Source organism: Equus asinus, chromosome 10 (assembly GCF_041296235.1).
Source record: "Equus asinus isolate D_3611 breed Donkey chromosome 10, EquAss-T2T_v2, whole genome shotgun sequence".
In the NCBI taxonomy this organism is placed as follows: domain Eukaryota; kingdom Metazoa; phylum Chordata; class Mammalia; order Perissodactyla; family Equidae; genus Equus; species Equus asinus.
The window spans coordinates 77,354,953-77,365,803 of NC_091799.1; positions in this window are offsets into that span (position 1 = coordinate 77,354,953).

A 10,851-nucleotide genomic window follows, 5' to 3' on the forward strand; every position below is an offset into this window, starting at 1 on the left:
GTTCTAAACTAACATCTGTGCCAATCTTCCTCTATTTTGCATGTGGGACACTGCTAGAGCATGGCTTAATGAGCAGTGTGTAGATCCACACCCAGGATCTGAACCCATGAACCCTGGGCCACTGAAGCCAAGCACGCAAGCTTAATCACTATGCCACAAGGCCAGCCGCTCATTTCATTTTTAAACTTTATTCTTGCACGTTAAAGGAATATATTATCCTAGCGTTTTGATACTGTGTTTATGAGTTAGCAATCTCTAATAGAATGGTTATAAGGTTTAAATGACATAGCATATAAGATATCTAACACTACCTGCCCCAAAGCAGGCCCTTGCTCATCACTCCCCCTTCCTCACCTCAGCAGATTAGAAAGGGGCATAAGGAATTCCGTACTGCAGTTGTCTGAACAATGTCAGGCAAAGGATGGAAGTCCACCTCCATCTGTCTCAGATAAAAAGGGACTGTTGGCTTTTGTAATAGGGAAGTCAGAAGTGGCTGGATCCAAGACCTCAGTTGGATGAGATATATTCGATTTCTCCTTCTCGTTCCCCACCCCCTCCGTTTTTCTTTCTTCCTTCCTTCTTCTACGTTGGCTCAATGCTCAGGAGACTTCTCCCCAGAAATGACAAAGACAGCTGCCAGCAGCTCTAGACTTAAACTTTACCAGCTAAGCCATCTCGAAAGGGGAGAAGCTACGTCTTTCCAGTAGCTTCAACAAGAATGTCCCAAAAGGCTGGCATGACCTAAAAGCCATGAAACTCCTGAGAATCATTAGAAAATTATTTTCACAATCTCTCTGTGTTTGACACGGGTGCATTGTGCCTAGAATACTGCATGGAATTCTGGTAAATTAAATAAGGAAAAAGAAATAAACAGGCAAATGTTCAAAAAAAAGCAGTTACTCTGACCAAAGGTGTGAAAAGGACTCCATATTGGGTCATAAAATAAAGATTAGATTCCAGCCTAGAAAAATGGGGCTTCAAGCTTGCACATAGTAAGCCTTTCTGTAGGAGAATAAATTAGAAAATCTAGTGACCAGTGTCCTTATGAAGAGAGAGAGACAGAGACACACAGAGGGAAAGAAACTCATGTGAAGACAGAGGCAGAATCTGGAGTGATGCCACTACAAGCCGAGAAACTCCAAGAATTGCTGGCAATCACCAGAAGCCAGGAAAGAGGCACAGAACAGGTTCTCCCTCATAGCCTCCGGAAGTAAGAGAGAAAAATTTTCTGTTGTTAAAGCAACCCATTGTGTGGAAATTTGTTATAGCAGCCTCGGGAAACCAGTGCAGATGGCAATATAATGCAATGGAATGAAATTTAATTCTAGGCAAAAGACCTTAGTTTAGTTCCATCTACCCTCTTACAACCCATGCAGAAGGCCAGTTGTCATGCCGAGAGCTTTACTCTTCTTATCTGTAAAATGGGGATAATATTTCTCCTCCAATTGAGAGGATTATATACAAATTAAATCAAATGTCCTTGAACTATACTAGGTATTCCAAAGTGTGTTCAGCGAAACTTGAGGGTCTTTAAAGATGGTGTCTATAGTGAAGTAAGTTTGGAAAATCCTACATGTATGACTTTTCTCCAGGAGACTCACAACACAGGTTATTACATAAAAGGCAAAAAAAGACTTGTATTTTGGAGCCTACTTAGTCTTATTTAACTGTCTTCTCCAAATTCATTTGACTGTGAAATATTTCCATCAAGGACCTCCAATCAATATCTTGTAGATGCTACATTCCTTTGGAGCACAGTCTGGGAAACACTGCATCACGCCGTTGTAACATACTCTGTCTCTGGGAGGCATACACTTAGGAATTATTTATGTAGGATAAAATGGAGACCACTCCGGAAATCGGCAGAAATCAGCCCTACGTCCTTGTGGCAGCATTCCTGCTTTTACATTTTGCCCACGTGGCTTCTGTTGACTGGAACTGGAAGAGCTGTGTAAATGGAGTAACAGGTTTTATAAAATGCAAACTCCACCCCCAAGTCCAGAAGCAACAGAAGTTCCTCTGCCTCCAGGAGGATGGCAGGAAGGAAACGCACAGCTGCCATGACTCCTCCGTGTTCTGGGCCTCATGACAGTTTCACAAATATTATCTCATTTCATTGAAATCATCGTGGTCTTAATTTTTGTATCCTAAAACTTACGTGTGAAAAGATGTTTAGGTATGAACATGTGTTTCCTTTAATACCAAGAACAGCTTAAAATTACATGATTTTTTTTAGCACTTTTATTGGCAAGAGAATCTAAAATAAGTAAATATTTAACAGTCCAGTCCAGAATCCCAGATCAAGTACATTTTATATTAGAAAGACCCTTGCAAGACTTTCATCTCACTGGACCACCAACTGGTAACTGTCCTAGCATCTGTAAGGGATGAGCTAAATCATTCATTGTCTGAACTGTGGGAATATAGCAGTGAGTGTGACAGACGTAGTCCTTGTCCTCCTGGTGCTGGCATTCTAGAAGAAGGAGACTAAGCACAAGCAAAGAAAAGAGTATAAATATATGTAAGGTGGTGATAATACCACGGAGAAAAATTATACAGGGAAGTAGAATCAAGAGTGAGGTAAATGTGTTATTTCATACACACAGTCAAGTAAGGCCTCATTGAGCAAGGGACATTGAGCAGAAACTGATGGAAATGTTGCATTAGCTGGGGTACAGGGGAAGAGAAGAGAGTACCAGGTGGAGGAGACAGCATATGCAAACAACCTGCCTGCCATGGGAGAATACTTAGCGTATTCATGGAACAGCAAGGAAGCCCAAAGTGCCTGGAACAGAATAATTAATGGGTGGAGAAATAAGAGATGAAGTCAGACAGTTGAGAGTGGGAATGAGGACACAGATCATGTAGGCACTTCACAGGACATTGTAAGACTTTTACTTTTACTTGGAGTGAATTGAGAAGCAATTTAGGGTTTTGAGCAGAGAAGATGTGTGATGTGACTTATATTTACAAATATCATCTATGTGGAGAATACAACTACGGTGTGAGAGAGGAGAAGACAGTAGATGTAGGAAGACCACTTAGAGACCGTTAACCCAAATTATTCTGAGAGATGACGGTAGCTCAGATCATGGCGGTAGATGTAAGGGTGGTGAGAAGTGTGAAAGCGTTTTGAAGCCAGAACTGGAGAGATTGGCTGATGGATGACATACAAGGTATGAGAGAAAGAGAGGAGTCAAGGAAGAATGTAAGGTTTAAACCCAAGGATCCAGAAAGATGGAGGTCCACTAGATGAGATGGAATGACAGGGTAGGGAACACGGAAATTTATTTAATTTTTTTTTTTTTTTAATGAAAGAGATAGCCAGGTGGAGAAGGGAGAGTCAAGAGTGTAGTTTGAGACAAATTAAGTTTAAGATGCCTTTTAACATATAAATGGAGATAATAAGTGGTGTGGTGTTCAGAGTAGAGTCTGGGCTTGGTGTCATCTGCTTATAAACAATACTTAAACCCATGAGACTAGATAAGATCACTCAAGAATTGATATTGGACAGAGAAGAATAAAGGGGGAGAGACTGAGTCTTGGGGTACATCAACGTTTAGACCATTTTCTTACATGAAGTTCAAAGATGTATAGACCTTGGCGCAGGTAGCCTAACTGGAAAGTGAGCAAGCCAGGGTACGTTATCACAGCCAGGGAAGTTCTGCATCATGTAGCATATTTATACTCCTGTCATGAGAGAAACAGTTCAGCAGGGGATATGGAAATGCTCCTTCTGCCTTCTGAGAATAGGGTACAATTGAGAGGACTCTGATGAACCTTGGTGAATTAACAAGAACCAGTATTTTAATCACAATGATCCTACTAGGCCTGTAACACCAGATACTCTTGATTTCTTGGAATTCAGAAGAAAAAAGCTATAGTTTCAAGATTGTAAGCACTATATAGCATATTCTGTTTAATATGTGCAATCATTTATTGAGTACTATTATACCAGGCACATTGCTAATTGTTTCTATGCCAGATACTTTCCATGCTTCTCCATATCCACTCTCCATTCTGCCCCCCACCCCTGCTGTGTCCCCGGAGATACTGATCAGTATGGACCACATCAAGTGGCTCCCTTATCCTCTCTTCCACACAGTTGTCCTTCCAGATTCCAGTCCTCACCCTCTCCACTCATCCCTTCCAGGCTTGGAGAGGTGGGGTGGGGAGTGGGGTGTGGCCTTCCATTGCTAGCCTAAGGGTACAGTACTAGCACAGTACTGTATGCCCTACAGCCTACTCACAACTTTGTCAATTGGCCCTTTCTTAAACTCTCTTCAAATTTCCCCATTTGGGTGTGCCATCTTTTTCCTTTGGGAACCCTGAGTAATACAGCTTTGGAATGTCATCTCATTTGCCCTCCCCACTTCACCATGTCACAATGACATAGGTATAGTCCCCATTTTACAAATGAGAGAAGAGTGGTCATTTGCCTGAATTCACACAAAAAGGGGCAAAGTCAGCATTTAAACCTGGGTCTGTCTGACTCCAAGGCCTGTACTCTCAACCATTTCACCATACTGCAATGCAAAAACAATTCTAATCAACAGTAGTTGCAAACTCATAAGCAGTTACGAAATTATAAAGAAATCAATTCTCAATGTGTTGAAACTAATTGTAAAATAATTGCTTGTTATATGCCAGCACATCATAAGCATTAGCTCATTTGATGCTTACTCTAACCCCATTATTATCACCATTTTAGAGATAAATAAAGATTTATTCTCTGATAATGTTCCCAAAGTCAAGAACTTTCACAAAAAAGCCTCAGTGAGCAATCTGGCTTTTATTAAAGACATGAAGGTGACACACAGGGAGAGAGATGCTGACATACCCCGTGGCAAACAAAGTGATAACTGCCTAGTAATTTTTTTTCAAAGTTCTTTCTAGTCTCCTCCACCTGTGAGGGTTCTCGGCTCTTCCTCCTCCACCTGTGCTGTACCCTACTCTCATCATTCCTCCACCTGTGCTGTACCCTACTCTCATCATTCCTCCACCTGTGCTGTACTCTACTCTCTCCCAGGTGCCCTCTTTCCCAGAACATTTTCTATACTTCTCCCATTATTTTTTTTTTAAAGATTGGCACCTGTGCTAACATCTGTTGTCAATCTTTTTTCTCTTCTTCTTCTCCCCAAAGCCCCCCAGTACATAGTCGTATATTCTAGTTGTGAGTGCCTCTGGTTGTGCTATATGGGACACTGTCTCAACATGACCTGATGAACAGTGCCAAGTCCGTGCCCAGGATCCGAACTGGTGAAACCCTGGGCCACCGAAGCAGGGTGCATGAACTTAACCAATAGGCCATGGGGCCAGCCCCTCCCATTTTTATAAATATCAGTGTTCTAATCAAAGTGTATACCCCAAACTGCACACCTAAACCCATCCAGGTTTGGAAAGTGGATGAGTCTTCTCTGTAGCATAATCTCACCTCCTAAGAAAGTAGTTAGAATTATCTAGCTATCATCTACTACCATTCTTTATCTAGATAAGTATGTGTGTATATCTTTGGATGTGTTTTAAAGTACACGATGGTTAGTCTCTGGAAGAGGGAAGAGTGTGAGATTTAACTTCCAAGCTAACAAGTCATCCTATAACAATTTTATGGATGCTACCCAAAGACACGAGGAAAAAAAGAGAGACTTGAGTTTAAATAATTCCTCAATGTCACAATCAACAAACAGCAGAGCTGCTCCAAAGTCTGTGTTAGCATTTATGTTACATTGCAGTGAGAATACTGTAGGAACAGAAGTGTTTTTTCTCATTGACAAGGAAGGAAAAATTAGTCATATTTAATATACGAGTTAGGTTTAAGCATTTTGAACAGGTTATATTTCTTTGCTAGGAATGTAATAAAACTGACAGCTTCCCCGAGGTCCATGCACACTGCATGCTAGTTTGCTTCTGTAGTCAATAAGCAGACCAAGGCTTAGCCATCTGGCTCTTCAATGTATTTGACAATCACTGTGACTTGCCAATCAGTAATCAACAAACCAAGATTTTCTGAGGACCTGTCCTGAGCCCAGGAAACCTTGTGTGGGACATTAAAAATGTAACACATGTTCTCATTCTCTGCCTGAAAGAAATGCGTAGTTGGAGTGTCAAGGTGGAAGGTATAAGATCGTCATTCACTATGTAAGCTCGTTCAGACTTGAGTGACAAATTGCATGAGTGAACTACAAGTATCTAAAGAGAGAAAAGGGCCAGAGCGGTCCGAGCATGTTTGTGGAGGAGTAGGCTGACATCCTTGTTCATATAGCTTTGACTCCTCCCTTTCTGGCTTCAAGATGTTAATTACTAGATGTTAATCGTTAGACATCAATCCTTCAGTCCAATACTCTTTGTAAAGAAGTTTGAAGTAAAAATGGTTACTTTCTAAAGGTTGTAACTGTTTGAAACAACTTTTTCCAACTAGTATGGAGAGTTCTTGCCACTTCAGATGTCCAAAGGAGGTTAATCAGAGCAGGTTCTTCCTGTGAGCTTCTTGCACAGCAGCGTTGATCATTGGTCGTTCCCACAGCAGAGGCTCTTAGAATCTCAGCTCTCTTTAGACTGTTCAACAATCAAGGATCCCCAGGCTGTAAGGGAAGCACACCAGATTCCCCCACAAGCCTCCTCCTTGCCCCTCACTCAGCTATGGGTTTTGTTCCTCCCTGGAATAAAGAGCAGGCAATGCAAAATAATCAGTCGCAAATTTGTGTGGGTCCTGGACATTCAGACTCTAGTCGTGCCTAGTGTGTGACCTGCAAGATGGTGCTGGCATGTTTTACTCACTACAGCAGAGTGCTTAGAATCCTCCACAGCAAAGAAAAGCCCTTACAGGGTCACCAGTAGGGAAATTATTGTGGGGCAGAAAAGAGACTATTTTATTTTTCTAGCATGATTTCTGAATCCTTTTCCCTCTAGTTTCATGAATCCTTCTGCTCACCCAGAAAGAAGTAGAGTCATCCTTCCAATTCCTCCCTAAGTAGCTACCACTTGATTTACTCCACATCTGCCCAGGAAATCTGAATGTGTATGAGAATGTTTAAACACCCACTTGGCTGGGGGTTGGGGGTGGGTAGGACACTTAAAGTGTAGGGTCCATTCCTCCAGATTCGCCAGATGATGTCAATATCACAAAATGTAATATGTTTACAGGAAAAAAAAATTGATGTGGAATGCGTAAAGGGAAATTTTGGCTTTCCTTTTGAAAACTCAAAGCAGTAACATAGTGGCTGACAGTGAAGTTTCAAAAGGCCAGAAGCATAATTAGTCTGTTAAGGTCTCAGCGGTTCACACGGTTTGGGGACTGAAGGAATGGCATTAAAATGCCATAAACAGCATAAGCCACAAAAAAATAAAGTTTTTAGAGCTGTCTGCTGTTGTTTTTGTTTTCTGGTTTTTAAAGAAAGGAGGCTCTTGCCTTTATGAGTTTCTTCACAGGGATTCCCTATCAGAAGCATGGGTTTTAAACCAAATTCCAAAGCACACTGCGGTCTCACCAAGAGGTGGCATTTAGAAGTTGATTGTGCCAGAGGGAAGCAGGGAATCCGGGCTGGGCCATTAGGATCACTAGTTCTCATATAGAGGAGGCAGCAGCCCATATGGTGTGACTTCTGAAGGGCTGTGGAGCAGACAGCCTTTCCTCAAATCAACCCTCCTGGTTTTGCTCCCATTTCAAAAGTCGCTTTTTGTTTTAAGATAGAGATTTTCACAGTGTGTTTCTCACAGCCCCAGGATTCTCCATCAGAGCCTATGAGGCTGCGGAGGAAGCCAGATGAGTGGCCTCCGGAACCCCATTCCAGCTTTATCCCCGTTTATTCATTTTCTATTTGTTTGAAACGGTTACTAACAAATTGAAATATATTTCGTTTGTAAGAGGGGTTTTGCTAAAAGTAAAAACAAGAGGAAGTGCAACAATAAATCATCCACAAATTTAGAAAACTTCTGAGTCCAGGTGTCACTTTCAGTCGACGGCGTATTAAAACGCCCCAGTCCAACGCGGAACAGGAACACAACAGCAACGCATTCGCAGGAGTCGCTACAGCTTCCTTAGCGCAGAGCCCGGCTCCAGGGGAAGCCCCAAATCTAGAATATGATGCAGGAGACGGGGAGGGGAAGGGGGAGGGGGCTGGGACACGTTAGATATAAGAAGGAATGAGGAGGATGAAGGAAGGCTAAGTCCCATAGGGGTGACACATTTTAGGTACCTAGTAGAATGTGCAGTGTAAGAAAATGGAAATTTCCATAGGAGATGCTGAAAGGGGCAAAAAACATTGAAAGGAGGTGAAACATAATATTAAATGGAAGATTCAGCTGAAATGCCATACAGACAATGCCAGATATCAAGTGAGAGGAGACGCCTACGATCAAGATGCAAATTTCAAAGGAAACTGCTTGGAACCAGCTACGTACATGATTTTGGGCTTCTCACCCATCTCAAGGACATATAGCTTTCCCAAATGAGAAGTTAAAAGGAAGATTGAAGAGAAAGATTTAGATAGAGAAATTTATACTGTGAGTTCTACCCTCCACCCCAAGGGGAGGGGTGAGGGCGAGACCTGGAACCTTGCTTTCAGTCTAAGGAGAAGGATTTCATAGGAGACCACTCAGAACCTGCTTTTGTCACCTGAATTTGGGAAGTTCCTCTGACACATGCCGAAGTCCCTCTGGTGTTCTAGGGGAGCAGAGGGAGCTGCAGCTAGGAAATAACTCTATTCCCCTTCAACTGCAAGTCAAGACGTGTGATGCCAAGGGCCAAGTGGAGACTCCATGGAAGGCACGCCTGCCCAGGGCCCTTTGTACGGGCTCCTAAAGATGTGCCTAAAAGCACTTCTGCCAGCGGTCAAGGGCTTCCGGATGGAGAGGATCTGTAAAATGAAGCGCCAGAAATTTGGAGGCTCGGAGTGATCAGAACAGTAGGCCAAAGGTGAGGAGAATTGTCTGATACAGTTCGAGGGGCCACGCAGTTTGGGAGTCTGGGAGGACTATCTCTGAGGCTTTGAGAGCAAGAAGCCAGCTTACAGGCATACAATGAAGTAGGCTTTTTCTTCCCCCTTTATCTGCCTTCCCTCTCCCTTCTTCAGCCCTACAGTCAGAAAGAACAGTTAGGGAATGGCAGGAAAGGTTGGCAAGGAAACAAGAAGCGCGTCACACCCCTTTGACCAAAGACAGACTGCCCAGCGCCAGCTCTGGCAAATGCAGGACAGGTTTTACTTTGGAACACAATCTGTAGTGTGATTATTGTATTACGACTAAAGCTCCTAATTTCTGAAATAAGACAGCACTTTGTAACTTAAGTGATTCGAGGTCTCTTTTTATAAAATAAGAATGACCAGAAATGTCATGGTGCCTGATGGCTCTCTTCCATAGGCAGACAAAAACATCTTCCCCAATGAATTAATCATAAAGTGGCAGTGGGAGGAAAAAATGCCTTTTAATTATAGGTCCGTTAACCAGGCTTGTTTATTGCACCAGTTAAGAGTGTTTATGGGCTGGCTGGTCCCACCCTCACTGTGATGTCCAGGGCAGACCTTTACCCTGAGCTAAAGGTAAAACCCCACACACTGCGGTCAGGGGAACAGCAACAAGGAGGAGGACCCAGGGAGGATTTGGGAGGCTGACTGTGCGGTTGATGGTTTGGTGTCTTTAGTCCTTCCTTGCGGAAGATTCTCTCAGGTAGCATTCAGCCCAGAAAGTGTTTTGATCTCATCACATGTCAGCATTCTATCTAACTCCAGCCGCTGCAGTAGAAAGCAGTCTATCTTGTGTATTCATACAATATCTATCTGTATTATACCATCTATCTATCTATCTATCTATCTATATAGATACCTTCTTTTTTTTTTTTAAGATTTTATTTTTCCTTTTTCTCCCAAAGCCCCCTGGTACATAGTTGTGTATTTTTAGTTGTGGGTCCTTCTAGATGTGGCATGTGGGATGCCACCTCAGCATGGCCTGATGAGCGGTGCCGTGTCTGCGCCCAGGATTCGAACCGGCGAAACCCTGGGCCGCCGCAGCAGAGTGCGTGAACTTAACCAATCGGCCACGGGGCTGGCCCCATCTATATAGCTAGATATACAGATATATATATATCTATGCATATATATGTGTGCCTTTTTTGTTTCTGTTTTTTTAAAGTGGACCCAAAGAGAAAGGCACTTGGTTTAGAGGGAAATAGGAAGCAATGGTTTACTTAGCCTAACCCCAAAAGTTCTTCTGTTTTCTTTCTTTGTTTTTGCGATGGGGTGGGGCATAGTTTGTCTCCTTTCAAAATATCAACTCTCTGTCTGAGGCTGTCCTAATTTGCTTCTCTCAGCAAGACCATTCACAGCTTAATGGGAAACATAGTCACAGAACAAAAAAGAAAAACATTAATTTCTTAGGATGAAAATAGGTATACATTCATTAGACCAAATAAGCACAATGTAAGAACACCTTGTCTATTAGACTCACCTGGAGATAGAACCGGAACGATGGCTCGAGAATTACAGGAGAAAGCATGTAAGAGCCTGTTTCCTCAGGGTTTTAGGGAGCGCTTCTAATGAGCTCTTTTATTCATAAAATATTTCAGAATATTTTATCAGAACAGTAAACGGTAGTCTTCTGGAAAAAACGTCCAGTTCTATTCCTTCACCCACCGATGGGGGAAGAGCTTGTGTGTCAGGAAAACTGGAGCGAGGATTGCACATTTCTGGGAATAATGAAAACAGGATGGCATTGATTATGGTCATCTCAGATTTTCACAGCCTCACAGGCAACACCACGGTGGATTTACTCATTCACACACTTAATAAATGCCAGGAGTTAAAGTCAAGTGATAGTTTAGAGGACAAAATTGGCTCCAGCCCATTAGCAGCTGAGTGA